The 21,971-nt window shown below is 34.2% G+C and overlaps 1 long non-coding RNA gene across 1 annotated transcript; it reads right to left on the bottom strand.

Moving 5' to 3' along the window:
- Window positions 1–756: 756 nt before the first annotated feature.
- On the bottom strand, window positions 757–21,410 carry LOC136038214 (uncharacterized). Its single transcript, XR_010620153.1, has 3 exons — window positions 21,264–21,410; window positions 10,679–10,798; window positions 757–1,215 (listed from the first exon to the last, which is right to left on the bottom strand). It is a non-coding gene; the product is annotated as an uncharacterized LOC136038214 (long non-coding RNA).
- Between the last annotated feature and the right edge of the window lie 561 nt (window positions 21,411–21,971).

Here is a 21,971-nt window from a genome sequence, read left to right as displayed (position 1 = left end):
TGGTTTTTCAGTTTGACAACAACACATCGGAGATTATCAATACAGCATAAACGTCCATAATCAAAACATATTAAATTCATTGGTTCCGCATTGCCAACTTTTTGCCATTAAATGCATAAATCGAATTCTCTAAGTTAACAATCTTAAACCAAACAGACTACGCTGAATGAAGATATCGAGCACAAAAAAAAACAAACGAAAAAGCCATAAATATGAGTTGCACAACTCTCATTTAACTCCCCCAAACAACTAGCGGTGTTGGCTCTTTAATGAATACGGAACATATTTTCAACAGAAATTATTCTTTCTCCGATGGTTTTTCAACATATTTGAGAGAATGAATTATTTTAGTCATTTCATAATTATTATTATTTCGCCATTAGTAAGCATATAGATACGGTAAATTCTGGCATTTCGACAAGCAAGATCGCCTTTCCAACTTTTATCAAGGTTCAATCTATATATAAAAAAGCCTAGCTACATTAAGTTTAGCATTAATCCGTAAATATAAAATTGTGGGTCCAGAAACAGATCTGTCGAAACTGTTTTTGAGACATAACCACAAAACCAGTTTTCCTTTATGACATCCCCATCTTAAAAGGGGATGTTTAAACTTATAAGTATCCAACACATGTTCGTGTATAATAAGTGATTTTCATTAATTGTTTTGATGAACGCCGTTTTGTATTTATCTGTCTTGTACTCCGTTCCTATGAACTATCCCTAACTCTAGGATCAACAAGTAGTTTGTAAGAATGCAAAGAAACAATATTTTATTGATTTAATTTCTATTAAAATAAGCAAAAAAAATGGTCTGGAATGTTGAGTCAGGAAGGGGTTCCTTGGCAGGAGCAGAGGCCACATAATTGCACAGCTTCAATGAGCAGTAAATTCGTTAGGTGAAGGATGAGCAAAAAATAAAATTGATTAGAAATTTTTTTAGGGTTCTATTTTTTTGTAAAATATGAAAAGGTGAGAGAAAGAAAAATACACGCGAATTTTATTGAGATTCTATTTAACTTAAGGTTTAGAACCCTTGATTTTTTATTTATTTAAAATTATAAGAAACCAGTTCTGCTGCACTGTCTTTTTATGTAAAAATAAGCGTCTATACACAAAAAGACGAATGCAACAGAAAACAGACTTAGAGTTCGAAATTTACTGCCCAGCAGCTACTTCATTGCCTAGAGAGGAACGTCAGAGGAACTTCATTACCTAGAAGAGGAACGTCAATCATTTACAGACAATAAATACTATGTTTTTCCGACCTAAAAAATTTATAAAGGGATAAATTTATAAAAAAGGGATAAATGTTGAAGACTGGCTAAATATATTACAAGAGCGAAAACCTCAAGGTGGTTGGGATGCTAGGTCAAGACCTTTTTCCCCTTACTATTAACAAATTCGTTTAGACTTTCCTGGCTCATTTTGATATGTAGAAAAGCACAGAGACAAATGCGTTCCTTCAAATTCGATTAGCAAATACAAGAAAAATGTTTAAAAATGAAAATGTGTATAAACGCTCCATTTGATAAAGTTGATCCACACCAAGAATTTCTGTGTAATTATGGATCATTAAGCACCATCTATTAAAAGATGAGGCCGTGAGTCGGTATAAGCATAGATGATTTTTTGGAGAAGAATTTTCTGGGGAAAAACTTTCATGGGTAAATAAGGTATAATTTGAAAAGTCAAGACTTCAGAAAATAAAATAAGTTTGTTTTTGTAAGACAATATTTTATTCCAACAAAACGGCTATCACAAGCCCAAAAGGGCCGAATTCGCTCTTTAGTGTCAGTATAAAAAGAGCGCTAAGAGTTCATATGGCACTTGTGACGAAGTCGGAAGAGCCAAGAGAACATATGGCATGAGCTCTAGCAAAATTCTAAGAATCAATAGATTGATTTAAAGGAAATCAGAGGCTTAATAAAGGTCAGGATTTAAAATATTGCTCTAAGACACGCGCTACTTCTAAATTCATTAAGATCTGATCACCCATTTGTACCAAGTTTCATGCCACCTGGTTTCATCTCTCCTCTCTATGAGTTTTCCAAGATTTCCTTTTGTCCCCTCCAACTCCCCCAAGTGTAACCAGATCTGTTTGGAATTTAAAATAAGACCTCTGAGACATGAATTCCTTCTAAATATCAAATTTCATTAAGATCCAGTCACCCGGCCCTAGGTTAAATTACCTCAATTTTTCTAATTTTTTCGAGTCACCCCCCCCCCCCCAACTCCCCATAAAGAGAGCAGATTCAGTCCAGTTGTTTCAATCACGTATTTAAGACTTGTGCTTATTTTCCCCACCAAGTTTAATCCCAATCTCTCCACTCTAGGCGTTTTCCAAGATTTCCTGTTTCCCCTCCAACTCTCCCCAATATCGCCGGATACGGTCGGGATTTTAAAATAAGACCTCTAAGACACGAGTTCCTTCTGAATATCAAATTTCATTAAGATCCGATCACCCATTCGTAAGTTAAAAATACTTCTTTTTTCAATTTTTCTTCTCCCTCCAGCCCTCTAGATGGTCGAATCGGGGCAACGACTGTTATAAAGTCAATTTGAGCAGGTCCCTGACACGCCTACCAATTTTCATCGTCCTAGTTCGTCTAGAAGCACCAAACTCGCCAAAGCACTGGAAATCCCCCCAACTCCCCAAAGATCCGGTCCATTTATATCAATAATGTATCTAAGACTTGTGCCTATTCTTCTCACCAAGTTTCATCCTGATCTCTCCACCCTGAGCGTTTTCCAAGATTTCAAGGTCACTTTAAATATCAATTGTTTGACCCCAAAATTGCATACTTCCAAAAAAGCTTTTGCACACTTTTTTGAATTATTTTTTTTTTTTAATTTCCTCTCACTTTAACTTTTTTCACAACAAAAAGGCCTTACATTTATTTCAGGGCTCCTGAATTTGTAATAAGGACATATTAAGGTCTTTTTGGTATGGTTGATGATTGCTAGGGCGTTCAGAACTAATGAAATACTGCCACTTCTATTTATCTTAGCCCAAACCAATATGTTTTAACTTGTTTGCATTGAACTACAGTTTATTCTTAGCAGCCCAATTTTAAATACATCAGTCTGTTAATCTTCAGTCAATGTTATCTTGTGAGACAAGATAACATGTCTGGAATATGATTTTTGACTTTTAAAGCCAGGTAAGGCCTTGAGATAAAAGTCACTTCAAACTTTAAAGCAAAACCTTTAAAAATAAAAAAAATCGTTGCACTTATACGGCTTTTGAAATTGCAAACAGGTACATTTACGAAAAGAGGACATGCATGTTCCATGACAGGTCTGATGCACGAAATGAAAAGTGGTAGAATAGACTCATCAGGGAGAAGACTTTTGCATCTAAGGATAACTCCTAACTTCTTAGAGAAAGAGGATCGAATTTTACTGAGTTGCTGAGTCCATGAGAGTTCCGAAGAGAAATTAGCTCAAAGTAGGCACAATGTATCAATTCGCATTATTTCCTCTCCTTTGAAGACGAAATCAGGATGAGCCCTCATATTAAGCGCCTTAGAAAGTAGGAGCTCTTCCATTTTTGATGCGTTAAAACTTTCACGCCATGCATCTGCCCACGCCTCGATTCTCTCCAGGTCAACCTGGAGTTCCTTATGGGGTTTGCTGGGATCGTCATCTTTTGCAATTGATGTTTTTGTTGTCGTGTCATCAGCAAAGTGGTGAGGTTTCTTCACAAGGTTGTCCCCTAGATCGTTTACGAATACCAAGAAGAGTTAGCCCAAGAATACTTCCTTGGGGTACTCCCGATAAGATTGGATGTGCTTTTGATATGAAGCCGTCGAGGACAACTTACAATGATCATTGACAAAAAAAAAGTCAGCAAGCACCTCAAATAGTCGAATATCAATTCCACAGGCTTTCAGTTTACAAAGAAGTCCCTTTTGCCATACACGATCAAAGGCTTTCGCGATGTCAAAGGAGAGAAGGCAAATATCGTGACCCTGAGAAAGGAGCTCAACCCACTCATGATTTACAGCCCAAATGAGTGTATGTCATCAAAGAAAAACTGAAACAAAAAACCGAAAAAATAATAAGGACAAGAAACTAAGCCAGAAAACAAAGGTGAAAGACGTTTTCTTGTCTTTGTTTTTCTGTTCCTTTTTTTTATTAGTCAAAAATGATATTTGATCTTTAGCAGCTAGAAAAGCAAAAAAAAAATCTTGACTTTTGGGGAAACAATTTTTTTTTCAAATTTGTAGTTTACACACACAAAAAAATAATGAAGAAGACAAACCGATTCTTCCTCGGATATGGAATTTTGACAGAGTCAACTTTCTGATAAAAAAAATAAAACCGTCAGCTTTCTGTAAGTGCTTCAAGTTTTAGAGAGTAAATTTTTTCGTAAAATTGCGGTGTTTGTTTAAAAATCTTACTACCATACAAGCCTCAGGCAATGCCAAATTTATTTACAGTCTACCACCAGTATCAGAACATCTACCACAAGCCTCAGGCAATGCCAAATTTATTTACAGTCTACTACCAGTATCACTTGAAACATTTTATAAGTGGAATTTTAATATTTTAAGGCGCCGATTCTTCAATGGATGAACTAAAGTCCACTTAACAAGATCTATAAAAACAAGATACTGGAAACCCTCTAGTAGTACCTTTGCTTAGATAATATACGTTTCTTATAAACACAAATAAATTTCTTTGTTGAAACAAAGCACTTTTTTTTTCAGGGCAACAACTGCTAAAGATCAACAATTACTTCCCAGTTCACACAGAAGCGCTTTAAAGCAAAATCGATGTTTTCCAGTTTTTGTCACCTGTTTTTTGGTATAAGCTCGTAAGTCACAACAATTTACATCTGTGTTGAAGCATTTGAACTTGAAGAACAAGTCGGCTTAGTGTTTATAAATTTACCGTAGACTGATCAGGAAATCCAACTTTCAAAAACTGATTTTATCTTTTTAGAAGCAATTTTACGAGTTTTCTATGAAAAAATAATTTCTCATTGTTTGCTAATTTCTTTTACTTATCATATTTCTGCTTTTTGAGACTTGCATTCTAACAGTTTAATTTTTACATTCCAAAGATCATATGTATAAAAAAAAAAAATAAAAAAAAAAAAAAAAAAAAAAAAAAAAAAAAAAAAAAAAAAAAAAATTACGTGCCCCAGAACATAAATCAAAGCCAAAAATCCGTCATATTTTACGGAAAACCTTATGGAATATCCCAAAATGCGAGGTTGTTTTACGTGTTTTCTTCGTATTTGAGGCAAGTGTTTTGTGTCTTGAATACATTTATCATACATATGCCTTTCTTCATAAGAAAAAAAACAACGTCGCATTGAGTGTGAGCGTAGGATTAGACATCCATCATAAAAACAATCTTCAGAATCATAGAACCAGTCACGAAAAAGCGGAGAAATTACAAAGACAAATTACATCATAGATTAATGAACCTCGTTAAAAAAACAAAAACAGAAAATACAGTAAACATCATGCGACAGTCAGTGGGAAGCAACAATTTCGGCTGTGGAAATTTTATAAGTGACAATATAAGGTGGAAAACCACGTTCAATGCATCATCTCATTTCTGTCGATAGTCAATTCTTTATTATTTGGTTGATATTGATCGTAATATTTAGCATATATCTATTTTATAGGATACTAGCTGAAACAATGTCACGAAAAAAAAAGGAAAATATAGATAAATCGGTACAAGTAGGCCTATCTAACCATAATTTAGATTAATTTCTTTGCTAATGATTACTTCTACAAAACTCGCAGACGAATTCGAGGAAAGGATTTAAAAATATTTTAATGACTTTCTAGCCAGTTGAACTTATCTTTTTGTATAATTAGTATTGTAACGGTTAAAACTTACAATAACATTGCTTTTTAGAATTGTATTGCTGCAGCTACTTTCCGACGTAATAATTGCAAAACTACCTGATGTTGCATTTTTATTTATCGAAAGCAGAAAAATGGCTCGATGGACGAAAAATTGGCTGCATAACCCCAGATACAAGTCTGCATAACCCCCAAACAAGTCCCCATAAAAATATCTAGCGTATCCTTTTCAGTGCTTCAAAGCACCCTCACTTCAGCAAATTTTCTCAGGGTCGTAACTTTTGATGACTATGACTAAACTTGATGAACTTGTATATTTAAATTCAGCATAAAAATCCAATTATTTTTATGTATCTATTTGTATCAAAATTCCGTTTTTAAGAATTTCGATTACTATTGAGCTGAGTCGCTCCGTACTCACAGTTCCTTACCGATTAACAAAACTAGGGATATTTTATGATTGCAGTTTCATCCCGGTCTCTCCAGTCTAAACGTTTCCCAAGATTTCTGTTCCCCCCGCCTCCAACTCCCTATGTCCCCGGATCCAATCCGAATTGAAAGTGGAGAATCTGAGACATAAAATTTTTCTATATATCAAGTTTTATTTGAAATGGTTTTTTTCAGGAATGTTTTGTTTTCGATTAACAAAAAGCTGTGCTTACTCAGCCCACTTCGCCTGGAAAAGCCATAGTGAAGACGGGGCTATATAAATCGCCTACTCACTAGCAAAAACTAGAAAGCTACAGTAACAAAGAGTAAAAAAAGAGAAAAAAAATACAAATAGGAATATAAAAGGAGGATTATTTATTGTTACACTTACTTATTCAAATTTTTGGCTTATTTTCACTATTTACTTGACAGGACAAAACTATTTGTAGCTTATGGCCTAAAAAGAAATCATAGTACTAAAAACCTATTTGCATTTTTTTCTGTGATATTCTTTTTTTATTGTCAGGTTACATTCAAAAAATTCTGTAAGGTTTCAACCCCCCCCCCCACTTCTCCTTAGCTATGGATCACTGCATTATAAAGCAAATCACTATATTTAAATAAGACATTATAGTAAACAGCAGACACATTTGTGCGCAAAAAAAAGGGAGATGTCACCTTGCAGCAACCTTGTGGACATTACCCTTATTTTTCCACGGCCTCTCTTTTGTTACTGTAGCTTTGTAGTTTCTGCTAGTCCCGAAAAAACATTTTTTTCAAATGCATCTGATTTACCTTTTTGAGCCTTAAAAAGTACCAAGAGGAGTTGCCTGAAAAACTAAAAAAAAGCACGAGCGACATTGCCTGAAAAATCCATAATGAAGACAAGGCCTAATTAATATTAAGGGAGCTGGGAGGAGGAATATATAATACAAAGAATTTTTGAACCTCAGAAGGCAGGGTTTTGAACCATTGAGATTACAATAGCGCCCATTTCATTATCCCCAGCCTTTCTAATCCAGAAATAACTCCCAAAATATAATTTTTGGTGTCGTATGGTCCTTTACGATGGTGCTATCTAGTCAATAGCGCAATAGACTAGATAACCAGTTTTTTGTGTAGGATCTTATCCTCCTCCTCGTTACACGAAGACATACTACCCCTCCTTAATAATGGACCACTGAATTATGAAGCAAATCATATCAGTTAAATAAAGGATTAAAATAAACACCAGAAACAATTTTGTGCAGTAAGAATTGTGCAATGTCACCTTGCACCACCCTTTAGGATATTGCCCATATTTTTTCACGGAAAAATCTTGCCACACAATTTGATCCCCGCTTAAAATTTCGACTGGACAAATCCGCCGTAATATTCTCTCCATCCGTAAAGTAGCGCATCGAAAGAGGAAGAAAGACAAACGAAAACCGTTCTGTAGGATAATTCAGGTAATTCTTCATTAAATTTAGGTAATGAATACAAACGCAGTTTATAATACCATTTATAGAAACTACACAATAAATGGTCTTTTTTCGAAATATCGATTCATTTCTAAGTGATGAGTGGCTTTTCTATTTAGAGACGGATCAAATAACTACCTAGGCCTGAAGGCACATTTCTGTCTAGCTGGCAAAATTGTCGATACACGAACCTGTCCGCTTAATTAACCTTTTGCGTCAAAGTTACTCGCCTGGAGCTAATTTCTTAAGTGCTACTATATTAGATTTTTTTTTTTTGCAAAGAATTAGACCATTTCTTTTTTTATTTCTTTTTTTTTACAATAAAACGACAGTGTGTTTTTTTTTTTTTTTTTTTTTACTCTAGACATAGACATAGCTAGACATATTCTTTTACGACTTCGTTCAGCTTCTTAATAAGGGTTGAGGGGTTTTGTCTCCCACATATTGGAGGAGATTAGAAATTATATAAGAGAATAACTTTCAACTGAATCTAAAGAGTAACATTAAAACTTAAAACAAACAGAAATTATTCCGTAAAAAGAAAAAAAAATCATGACAGTGTTGTTTCTATATTAAATTTTAATCAAAAACTAGTAAAAATTAATTTCTAAAAATAAAGTTCTTCCGAGGAAAGTAAAAAGTGAAATTGAAACTTAAAACGAACAAAAATTATTACTTCGCAGCCTATCTAACATATTAGTGCAAATAAATCAACTGGTGATATTTCCCTATGTTTGTTGGAAGACGGAAAACTAGCGCTTTACTGAAAACACAAAAGCCAAGTATAAAAAATAAGAATGTTGATTTAGGAGTCAAATACAAGTACGTAGCTTTACGACAGCAAACTAATCTTTAAACTATAACACTTTTTATAGTCTCACAGGAAACGTGATATCAGTGATTTTCAGAGTACAATTAAAATTGTCTCAAAATCTTAGTCATAAAAATAATAAGTTTAAAGTCATTAAACAGCATACAAAATAACGAATTGATTTATCTTCAAATATGATCTATCAAATAGTAATACTCGAAATGAAGAACATATCAACCGTAATATGAACTCTGGATATATGGTTATTTCTCTCAATAAGACGGAGAATCTCATATTGTGATACAAATTCTAAAGCGAGTCTGTAGTCTTAGCACTAACAAGAACGCTTCACTTCAAACTTGTACAAAATAACCATAAAATGTCCTTTTCAGATCCAAAACGACAGTTTATCATTGAACTGAGCCAGGGGCGGATCCAGCCTTTTGTTCTAGGGGGGGGGGGGGCGATTCTTACCGAAAAGAGTGGGGGTAGTGTCCTTTTTGTCGGCCACAAGGCTGACTTTATTTTTCACGTTTTAAGTTTCCCTGGCGGTTTATTGTTTAACGAAAATGCGGTTTTCATATATTACAATAATGATTACAAAAACTGTACTTGATCAACTGACAACTGTTTACAAGCCAAATTCAAGCTTCCTGGCTCCACTGTTCGCAAACCTGTCGATTACTCTGTCAATGCTGATATCGATGTTGCGGAGAATATTAATGAGGGCAAAACCATTGAGTCTAGTTTGCCCCATCTGTGCTCTGAGCCAGGTTTTCAGTTTGCGTAAAGATGAGAAGCTACGCTCGGCAGATGCCACACACACCGGAACACATATAAAAATATCAAGAAGTGAGCTGACATAAGGATACAGGTGTCTGTCACATTTCTTGGCAGTTTTTTCCACTGAACTAGGAAAAATACGTCCTCCTCTCTTAACTCGAGGCCATCTACTTCTCCACACATGCACCTCTGCCAAAATAAGTGTTGCCCTGGTCGATGGCACGGTTAAGCCAAGAAGTTGACCGTACATACTAGAGATCTCTTTGACGGAAGATTGCAGCAAATCATCAGTAAAATTCACAATATTTGATGGCAGCAGTACAGTTAACCGGAAAGAGTTCAGCGTATCTCTTGAGAATCGGCTCTTTAAGTCACTTATGACTGAGTCGAGCATAGGTATAAAAACAACACGTCGATAATATTCTTCAGGCGTAGTATAAGGAGGATTATTTCGATAAACCTGTCTTTGTGTAATCCTTGGAACTTCAACAGCCAATTGGATTTTATCTGACAATTCTTTTACTTGCTCGAATACTAATGCGAACTTTTCGTCACACGTTTACCGTCGCTTTGCTAGAATATCCAAAAGATCGGAAACGTGGCCATCGGCAGCGCCCAAGTCCAAAGTCTTCTTCTGGAATAGCCGACTAAGAGGCAAGGTCAGAGCGCAAATACTGTGTAGACACTGAAGGGAAACGACGAATTCCGCACTATGTAACGCTGTGACAAGCGTCTTTGCCTTCGGAGCGGTCACTGATTCACTCCAGTGACTAATAGGTTCCAAAGCCTGGATGATTTTTGGAAGTTCGGACACAAACTACATAAGTGACTCGTGTCGCTCGATCCACCTCGTCTCGCCGATTCCCGTGAGCTGAGCTTCTAGAACCTTATTCAAGACGTAATTTCTCTTCGCAAATGCATTAAAAAAATGCAACAACTTCTTTTATAATGCCTATGGCATTTGTGATGCTCGAAACAGCTGAGCTTCTTGACAAAGAAAGGTTCATGGCGTGGTTAAAGCAGGGACAACGAAACATTTTTAGCTTTTTTCTGAATTTCAACTACAGCACCACAGTTATTTGATACCATCATTGCACACTCATCCGTACCGATTCCAACACAGTCGACTAAATTCAAACCCATTTCTTCTAAAAGGCTTAGAACTAGCTGACCAATCACTTTTCCGTTGATAGTCGACTCTTTGTCTGCAGTGGAAGGTTCAAAGGTGTTTTGCTGATGTCTATTGGAATCCCTGAAAGTATCATTTTCCTATCCTAACCCTTTTCTGAGATAGCCAAAAGTCAAAAAACTAGAATTTAACTAAAACATTGATATAGCTTTAACAAATAACAGAGGTAAAATACCTCAAAACCGGGATTCTTGTTCTCTCTGCGGAGGGCATCCTTGTCATAAGCCCCTTTGGGTCGGAATATTTGACTGAAGAAGTTTGTACCCTTTCTTGGGTATTGACCCCAAAATGGGTCCTGAAAAGATAAAATTTAGGTAAGAAAAAAGAATTACAAAATACAGACACAATTCAAAAAGTCAACAACAAGTCAGACAACAAGTCAAAAATTCCCCTCAAAAGATTAGATTCAGCTGTAATCGGACCGTGTGAGAATGCATTAATTACACCAAGGGACTAACCACTCGGATTGTTCAGGAGCGATTCAGTCAAGCATTAATTAGTTATAACCTGTTTAAACAGAGTCTAGAGAATAAATAGGGTGTAGACACCAAACTGCCGGTTAATGAATATGTAAGAAAATTGTATTTTATAAATAACTATAAGAAGAATGGCTAAGGATAAGCTGCGTCTTATTCTAGAGATAAATTGAGCACAGCACAAGGGCCGAATAAGAAGCAGTTTTATTTTAAAAAGAATGATTTGTCGATTTGGTTATTATTGTACAATTAAAATCAATTCAGGACAAATCTATATGTTGGAGTATAAGTACAATTTCGCCTAATCTTCCTACTGGAATAAGAATTAAAGATGTATAAAACAAGGTAATTAATAACTAATGTGAACGAAACAAAATGTCCCCAGAGTATTTAAATTTGTTATAGCAAAACTCGAGTGTTACTGTAGAATTACCAAAGCAAACTACCAAAGCAGTCAATGACCAGTCTCAAGCCCAAGGCCTTTCCAAGAAACAATTCAACCCATTAGTTTAAGCAAATTTAGAAAAAAAAAGAAATAAGCAAGGGCTCAATTTGCCAAATGTGCGGGCCCATCGTGAAAAGCTGAAATTAGATTATCCTGCTAGAGGCAGGAAAAATATTTATTAGAAGGCTTAACAGTTACTTCGGTTCACGAAGAATCAAGTTCCGAAAAAAGTGGAACAAATTCCCCTTTTGCGATGAAAGTAATCACTTCTGGAAGAAATTTGGGATCAGACCTACTCAAAGGCGCACGCTGGATTGTAAATCTACCTTACCTTTTTAAGAATTACGAAAAGCTCGTGATTCGCCACATGTAAGTTTTTTCTTTGTATTTCATTTTAGGTCATTGATTTACAGCTATCAAAAATTATTATGATGGGGAATTATTCTGGGTTACAACTAATACAACTTGTACCTTAGTAATGCTTGACAATTGTCTTTTCTGCTATAGAGAAAGAATGTTCGATAGCTTAAAAAAGATATTTTCATCCCAAAACATAAGAACACTCCAACGGTATCTGCTTGGGTTGGTTTAATTTCACTATTGTTGGTTTTACCAACAATTTAAAGCTTATATAGAATAATCGGCAGTTGTTTCGCTATTTCTTTAGCAATCTCATCTTCATACTCAGATCTCATCTTTCGTCCTTCAAGTTCTGGCTCTTCTTTTATCATTTTTCACAGGTTATTTATCACATTATTATCAAACTACGGTTTAAACAATATTTATTTCTAGCAAACGGCTATCACAAGCCCAAAAGGACCAACTTCACACTTTAGTGTCAATAAAATTTTTTTTTAAATGGTGAATGTCAATCAGTAACAAATAACAAACGAGTTTAAACTCATAAAATTACAATCCATAAAAAAGTCAAACGATAAAAAGTCGTAAATTAAAACAGGGAAAACAAATTTATATATATATATATATATATATATATATATATATATATATATATATATATATATATATATATCATGAAAAGAGAAATCACCAATGCAACAGCACAAAAAAAAAAAAAAAAAAAAAAAAAAAAACATGAAAGAGACAGAAAGAGAAAAGGAAAACTGTTTTCCTAAATTAGTGACTAATATAGACCAGCACTTGAATGAGGCCTTAACCCTACTCATCCATACAATCACATAGGTCAAACAGCATAGCCATACACAATCAACCATAAAGAATAATCCATGGACAGGCAGTCATGTCGTCAATAAGTATAAGTCGTCATTTACCAAACAATAGAAACAATAAAGACAAATAATTCAGAGGCAACAACCCAACACAAGGGCTCATCAGGAGAATACACTTGCCTATAGGGTTTCGCCACATTAAATTCTCTACCCAGCCAAGTGTTGTGGCTACCACAGAATATCCATGGCATCCCCGTGTCAGGTATCGCCCCCCCAAAATACATGCCTATGAAAGAAAAGAAAATGTAGAACAACCAAGTAACACCAAAACAAGCTTATCCTGTTAATATATCCCTCTTTTTAGCAACAATAGGTAAACTAAATATGATAAATTTTACCAAATCAGAAATATTAACACACTGCAAAAAACATGAATGAACTAAACAATTATAGAATTCATCTTTACCATGTGCCTATTTTTTTTAAGAAATCCGCTCTATTTGAAACACAATTCGAAATAAATGGCGCTGCGTCATCATTTCTCGAACCTCCGAAATTAGTTGAAAATTTCTTTAAGTATCTCCAGATAATTCTTTTGATATTTATTTAAAAGTTCGTTATAATGAAAACTAAGTTTTTTAAATTGCCAAGTTAATTTATTTGCAGAAAAAGCTCTTGATATCAATTTTTGGCTTAAGATTTTAAATCTATTTTTAAAATCAATATAATTACTACAAATTACATACATATACTACAAATATATATATACTGGCAGGGAAGATATTTAAGAGTTTCGGTTTTTTCTTCAAAATACACTATATTCCCTATTTTCACTAGCACAACAATTTGGAAAATTTGAAAATTTGACCCAAAAGTTGCCTTTCCCATCCGAAGTTCCTTGTGACTTTCTAACTTTCGTAGAAAATTTCATTAAAACTTTCCTTGTGACTTCTTGCTACCCCATTCGAGAACGTCCTGTTTTTCCACTAGTCCTAATTAGACAGCCAAAAAGCGCAATTTTCAGCAAACCCATCTTCCCATATCTGTAAAACGAAACCCATCCTTCTCAATCACTCTTTATAATAGCCCTAGAAGGTAGGATCGAGCTATATTTTTGATACAGTTTATTGTTTAATGCCAGGTAACAATAACAGATCGTTAATATAAAACAGTTCGTGGTAACGAACTGTAGTAAGGAGCGACCCGGCTCAGTCGTAACCGAAACTCTAAAAAATAGAATGTTGATACCAATAGTTACATCAAAAGGATCGTATTTTAATGCTGATTTTAAATATATAAGTTTTATTAAGTTTAGTCTGATCCGTCAAAAGTTACGAGCCTTAGAAAGTTTGCCTTATTTTAGAAAATCAGACCATCAGTTTCAGCGTATCAGAAAACCCTACTTGTAGAAGTTTCAAGCTCCTATCTACAAAAATGTTGAATTTTGCATTTTTTTTTTTTGCCAGAAGACATCACGGATCCGTGTTTATCTATTTTTTTGTTTATTTTTTTCCCCAGGAGTGATCGTATTGACTCAGTGGTCCTAGAATGTCGCGAGAGGGCTCATTATAACGGAAATTAAAAGTTCTAGTGCTCTTTTCAAGTGACAAAAAAATTGGAGGGCACCTAGGCCCCACCTCACGCTCATTTTTTCCCCAAGGTCACCGGATCAAAATTCTGAGATAGCCATTTTATGCACCATAGTTAAAAAATCTATTAACTATGTCTTTGGGGCCGACATACTCCCCCAAAGTCCTCGTGGGAGGGGCTGCAAATTACAAACTTCGACTAGTGTTTACATATAGTAATGGTTAAAAGGAAGTGCACAGACGTTTTCAAAGGGATTTTTTTGGTTTGGGAGGGGGGGGAGAATTTGAAGGGGGATTACGTGGGAGGATCTTTTCATGGAGGAATTTGTCATGGGGAAAGAGAATTTCAATGAAACGGGCGTAGGATTTTCTAGCATTATTAAAAAAAATAAAAAATAAATATGAAAAGTTTTTTCAACTGAAAGTAAGGGGTAGTATTAAAACTTAAAGTGAACAGAAATTATTACGCATATGAGGGGTTCAACTCCTCGTAATACCTCGCTCTTTAGGCTAACGTATTTTTAGTAATTTCAAATATTTATTTTACGGCCTTCGTGATTCAGGGGTCATTATTAAGGAATCAGGACAAAATTTAAACCCCCTATTTCCCCCCAAAATAATTAAAGGCCAAATCTCATTTATTAGCGAAGTTTCTTTCTTTTAAATCAAATTTTTGTTTCTGTAGTCTTGGCAAAAGTATCAATTATCTAAGACCATAGGTAGGCAAGTTTTGTATAGGTAGGTGGTCCCATATCAATTTTAAATTCTTAGTCACCCTGCCCGAGACTCTAAGCAGGCATGACTTGCTAAAAAAAATAACAAACAAGGATTGGTCCAATAAGAGAGGCACAATTAGTCCCGCCGTTTACCCGTACTATTTAACCAAACACTTGGAAAACTACAAGTTCTGTGACTACCTTAGCTCTATGAAAATCTACTTTAGTTCTATTGCCTTAGGAATGACGCATGGACAAATAATAGATAAACCTATCAATCTATTAACAAGTGAACTAACATCATTTTTACTAAATCCTAATAAGGGCGGTTCATGCCAGAATTGCCCCTCACTCAATTGGACTATCTGTCTTGGCTTTTCCTACAATTAGCCATTACTTGATGACAATAACTCTTTGATTTTAAACTGCAACAGCAACGCTTTAAGAAATTTATAATAAAATTTCATATGATATTTATCTCAATTTATCAGCAGTCAACCCAACCAATGGTGGACCAAACCAACTTCTGGACCACACTGTGGTTTTTTGTAGATAGTGAAGTCCTCCCTTTGTAAGAGTGCAGACATTCTGGTATTATAATATTATTTTTGTTAGTATTAAACCTTATTCCAATAGGCAATGCATAGAACACCTCCCAAAAAGTCCCCCCTGGACCATACCCAAGGATTATCAAAAACGTTCAACATCTTGGCTGGTCAGGTTCACTATCTCAAAGCTCACATGATGAATCAATGAATAAGATATTGGTGAAAGTGATATTTAAATAAGATATTTCATCCATGATGAAAATGAAATTGAATTTCAAGAGGTCCTATCAAGGAGCTCCAAAAAAAGGAAAAAAAATCTGCCTGATCAAAAATAACCCCTTGTCATGATCCAATTCCTCCTTCACAAACTTGGAATTTACTTTAAAATTGCTCCAGATACCCCCTTTGAGATAAATAAGATAGCTTAATTAAGGGTTGCATTCTTCAAATTATTAAAATCCATTTTCTCTTTAAACATTAACCATGATGGATCTCTGCTAATAGCCCTCCAAAATGCTAAATCAGCAGAAATATTGCTGAGTTTAAAATCTCTTCTTAACATCCCAATAAAATCTGTTCTATGGACTCCAAACCACAATCCAGCAAAAATAGTTGTGTATCCCTCCAGAAATACCTATTCTGGAGCTAAATGAAGGGCTCTCTGACAGAGCAGGTAACCTGTTCCCAGTTGCTGATGTCATCCAACTGAGTCAACCAGATGTCAATGGCGAAAAGTCAAGCAAGTCTTTCTTATTCACACTCAGAGAAGAATGCAATATCTAGGCCCAGATATTCCTTTTTGGACAAAGGAAACTCCATAAGCCCTACAAGCCAAAACCAATCCAGTGCCAAAAATATTTAAAACTAGGACATACAAAAAACAAATGCAATAAATGAATTCCTATCCAAAATAATTTCTTAATTGCTGCATTACTAGACTTTGAAGAGGCATATGACAATGTTAATCACCAGATTCTTTTGGTTAAACTTGCAAGTCTTTGATTATCCCCCCCCCCCCCCCCGCTTGTACTCTTTATAAAATCTTTCCTAGAAAATCGAAGTTCCATTGTGTTTGTAGGTTCACCCTTCTAACCAAAAACTGCAATAACCAAAGGTCTTCCACAGGGTACAGTCCTGAGCTGCCTCCTCTATTCCATATTCCTCTAGGACATGAACTTCCCACACACCAATTTACAATATGCTGATGATCTGGTATTATGGGCAACTGGCAAAACCTTTGGGATTGCACATTCAAAGTTGCAAAAATCACCTTTCCTATTTGAAAAGTTTTCTCAAAATTCTGATTTATCCATTGCACCAACCAATTTGAAAATCATCCAATTCCACCACAAGCAAAATAATCTTAATGCAAGGCTAACTCTAAATGGAATAATTATTCAAGAGGACAATCAAATAAGTTACCTAGGCCTCATGCTTGACCCAAAACTCAATTTCCACCTTCACATCACAAACAATTAAAAATTACCTTAGAAAAAATAAGAATAATAAAAAGACTACTATCAACACCTTGGGGCTGTCATAAGAAAACATTATTTAAATTTTATAAATCACCTATAAGACCCCATATTAATTATGGCTTCATTGTTTATGGTGCTTGTGCTAATACCCATATGCAAAAATTGAAACAACACAAAATGATATAATCCATCTCACATTTGGTCTTAGGAAACCAACAAACACCAAGTTTCTCCTTACTGAGAGTGGATTATCAACTATAAATGAAAGATAAAGATTTATTTTAATTAATTATCTTACAAAAATTGAACTAATAGCTCTCATACTCTGCATAACTGGTTAAGAAATCTATCCATGTATAGAGGCATTGCAAATGATTATGTCAATACCCAGAAGAAATTCCCAGTGCCAAACCCCATTAGGGATATTCACCAACGGAGATTATCAGAGATGTTGTTACATAGGAATAATCCAATCCTATTGCCTTTCCCCAACAAGCACCTTTCCAAGATTTATCATAGAATTTTGTCTGGCTCAAATGGGCTAAATTTTGAGGTGTTATCATATCAGTTCCCTAATTCAAGTGGCACAGTTCCCTCTTTGCAGGTTTTGTAATTTTAAAAATGAAACAATTGACCATTGCCTATTTGAATGTAATAGGCTGATGTCCGCACAGAATATTCTGCAATGTCAACTCTTAAAGTGCTTCAAACACCACAAATTTTCACTATCAGCCAAGAGTCTATCTCACTATACATGCCCCCAGAGCTCAAAAATCAGTATTTATCATCTTATATTTCATCTACTTTAATCAAAAGATCTACTGAAAAAAATCTGAGCAAATTTTATATAAATAAGAAGCAGCTGAATCAGTAACCCTGTCCATCACAGAGTGAATCAAAAGAAAAATGGCTGAGTAGTCTTGACTGAAAAGCCTGCGTCTGCCAAAGAAGAAGATTTCAAATATGCAAAATTTTCGACTTTCAATTTAGGCATCAAAGTTAGCTTTAAATTCAGAGCCATAATGGTTATTTGTTTGGTCATCCACTGAGATTTGACCAAATATTTGACTAAATGACAGCTGTTATCCTCTGACTAAGATATCACAGTGACAATCAATTATCATCTCTAACACAAAAAAAAACCTTGGTCAATTTTGTCTGATCATCTATAAAGTGATCCATACTCAGCTGCTGTTTGTATTACCTTATATCTTTGAAGTGTATTTCTTATCCTTTTTATCTGGATTTGTAATTTAAACATTTGAAAATAAAGCTTATCTTGTATGGAATATATATTTCAATACATTAGAAAATAAAACTAGTTTTTACAAAAAGTAAAATGATTTTTTTTTTTTAAATAAAGCTTCCAATAGTGTCTCCTCATTCATGCCCAAAGGGTCAAATAAGATAATACACAAATCTTTGGTGAAACTTGTTTAAAAGTTTGTTGCTTTTCTTTTGAAAAAGTTAATACCAATAATATTAACAAAAATTCAGAAGTGATTTTCAAAGAATGCAGATCTGCTAATATACCATTTTAACCATACTGCCAGTCAAGGAGCACCTACAGGTAAATGAACCCACTAAGGATCCCAAATCTTTGCAGCTTGAGGAAAAACAAGTTATACTTTTAACTGAGAATCAAAATGTTCAACATTTCATATAGGATACCATTTAAATTTTAAAATACACAATGAAAATAAATACTTATTTCAAAAATTGCATATATTTCAAAGGTATTAAAACAAGCCTAGATTAAGATAACAGATAGATATCTATATTTAAAGATGACAAGACATGCCTATGGTTTAAAAAAATTTCTTTGTGTAAAATAAGTAAAAATATAAAACACAAGTTATAGATAATCTTTCAACATATACTTTTAAAGAAAATTATAGATGTTTCAGAAAATTGGTTAGAAGCAATCAAATGTCAATGCTATTTTCTTGCATTGTTTTTCAAATCCAAAGCCACCCTATGTTAACAAAAGAGGAAGTGTATTTATTAAAAAAAAGCCTGATTGGAAGAGGTAGCATATTGAATATTGATTTCTTAACATGTTTCTTTCTCAATAGCCCCAAATGTGAACTAATACAGGGGGTCATCATAAAATATAGCTTATAGAGGCAATAAAAGCACTAGTCAGAATAATCAAATGTAAAAAAAGCTCCATCATAAAATATAGCTTATAAAGGCAATAAAAGCACTAGTCACAATAGTCAAATGTAAAAAAAAGCTTACTAATCCAAAAACTGTCCTTACTTTCATTGTTCAATGAAATTGTTTCATCATCAATTTTTATACATAAGATACTAGTAATAACTGAGCTTGGTCAATATCCTTCAAATTTAAATGAACCCTCTCATTATCTTGTAGGCTAGGCCTAGCAATTGATAAAAGGAAAGTTAAAATTGAAGTTTTATGACAGCCTAAGATAATGCCTCTAGTACTTAATAACAACTCAAATGGAAAATTTTTCATTGTTCATATTTTTGACTTATGAAGAGTGAACATTTAGGTGCTTGATGCTTTTTTTAAACTTTATACAAATACAAAAATCACTTATTTGCATATTCAAATTTAAGCCCTTTAAACCTAACCAAACCTGAATTTGCTAACATTTTGAATATCTGTAAATTTAAATACTGCTTTGGATTGGAGCCTCATGGGATATTTATCTATACCTTCTTTTGCTGGCTGTCATATTTCTAATATTTTATAGAAAACCCATATTTTAATTGAACATCAAGCATCAGGGAAGAAGAAAACAGCATAATATTGTAAAATTAAAAAATTGATGTATAATGAAATATTAAGTTTTGGACCAATGTTCTAAACCTTTTTTATACCCAGAATCTAGAAATATTTTGGTCATTTTCAAAACTTCAAAAAGTACTGAAATTTGAATTTGCAACAGAAGTAATAATTATATTTGTAAAGAAAATGTAAAAAGAAACATTTAGAGGTAGTTTCACTTTATTCTTAAGTCAATAGTATGAACAACAAAAAATTTACTTCCCATTCTTGGAAAGGTTTATATTAACAGACTATTTGGGTAGATAAGAAACAAACTTACCTCTTGAATCTCTGAATTGTATCCTGAATCTAAATTTAATATTCATTTGCATCAAAAGTGAACTTAAGGGTAAGACAACCAGTGCTGGGACACTTCAATCACTCTACCTATTCTGGGACAGAATCTTTGGCTGAATTGCAACATGTCCAATACTGGGACAAAAGACAACAGGTTTTTTGGATGCAACCCAGAAGAATGTATGGATTGGATGTCCAAGATTAAAGTCCTTTGTCTCAGTATTGGACATGTTGTGATCTAATCAGAATTCTGTCCCCAAATAGGTAGTGATCAAAGTGCCCCAGTACTGGTTGTCTTACCCTACTGCATACCAATTCAGGGTATATATTTGCAGATTAGGGGGATGGGGTGGGAATAAAGTTTATTTACGATGAAAGTACATGTTAGATTTGGATTCAGGCTGCAATTTCAGCTATAAATTTAAGTTTCAATTAAAATTTTCAATAAAGTATAAGTTATTGCATGTTTTCCACAAAAAATATTATATTTTCTCAGCACACTTTTCTTGGTCATAGGCTATCTGTTAAAATAATGCTACATTTTCTCAGATAAAAAATTATTTGTAGCAAGCTAAGGTTATGTTAATAAGTGGTTAAATTTGAATTTACAGAAAAAGAAATTAATATATTTGTAAAGAACATAAAAAAAGGCAACAAGTGGTATGTTCACTTCAATGGTAAGTCAGTTTTATCACTGTCACAAATTTACCTTGTTACATATTTATGGGGGAATAAAGTTCATTTCTGATGTAAACGTATGTTAAATTTGGATCAGGATGCAATCCTGAATATAGAGGTAGCCTATGTTTGTTCCTTAGCTACCTGTGTAGTCTGTTAATATAAACATTACCCAGACATTTTCTATTGTTGCAAATACTCTCCTACCAGCTGGCAAAAATGTAAACGGTTTAACCCAAGCAAGAACAATAAATTACAACTAGGCCTATTGCCTATGATTTTTATTTTAAATCGCCTTCAAATTTAGGCTAGATATCAAATGAAGTCAATACAGAATAATCTCATTAATAGACATCATATGCTACAGGCTTCACATTGAAAAGGCAATTTTATTAGCCTACTTAACATACTATCCATTATGCATAGCCTAGTAATTATCTTTTGATAGGCCTATCTATCGTTACTTAGAGTTGCAGACTAATTTAAAGAGACCCACCTTGTTAAAATATGGGTCTACATAAAGTATTCAAGCAAGTTTAACTATTACCTTAATGGAAATTTTCAGGTTCCGGTTGAGGAACCTGAAAATTTCTTTCACCAACCCTTTCTGACTCCTTTAAATATGGCCGGCGAAATTTGAGATGGTTGATGATGAAAATAATACACAAGATCAGGGTTTCAAACTTTCAGTTGCATGAATATGTCCCCTAAGCACCCAATTATTTGTCATTTTCAGCCAGATTTTGTCCATACTTTGTCTAAATAATATATTATCCATAATATGACATATTTTGTCTATAGTTTGTCTGCAATACGTCAATTTTGAAATCTCAGAATCTTTTGTTTTTTAAGACTTATTTTTGGAACTGGAACTTGTGCTATTGACCAAAAGACGGTTTGTCAAACTCTTTCAAAGTGGCCAGTTAACCCAATTATTTGTCATTTTCAGCCAGATTTTGTCCATACTTTGTATGAACAATAATTGAAAAACAAGTTTTTCAACTGGAAGTATGGAGCGACATTAAAACTTAAAACGAGCAGAAATTACTCCGTACATGATAGAGTTGTCCCCTCCTCAACGCCTCGCTCTTTACGCTAAAATTTTTATTGTTTCAAAAAGCAGAGTTGTGAGAAAGAGTCAAACCTTAGGTTAAAGAGGGGGGCGTTGAAGAGGGAACAGCCCCTTTCATGTGCGGAATACTTTCTACTCGTTTTAAATTTTAATCTCACTCATTACTTTCAGTTGAAAAAACTT

This window comes from Artemia franciscana, chromosome 17 (assembly GCF_032884065.1).
Source record: "Artemia franciscana chromosome 17, ASM3288406v1, whole genome shotgun sequence".
NCBI lineage: Eukaryota > Metazoa > Arthropoda > Branchiopoda > Anostraca > Artemiidae > Artemia > Artemia franciscana.
This window is presented reverse-complemented; position numbering and strand designations above follow the sequence as displayed.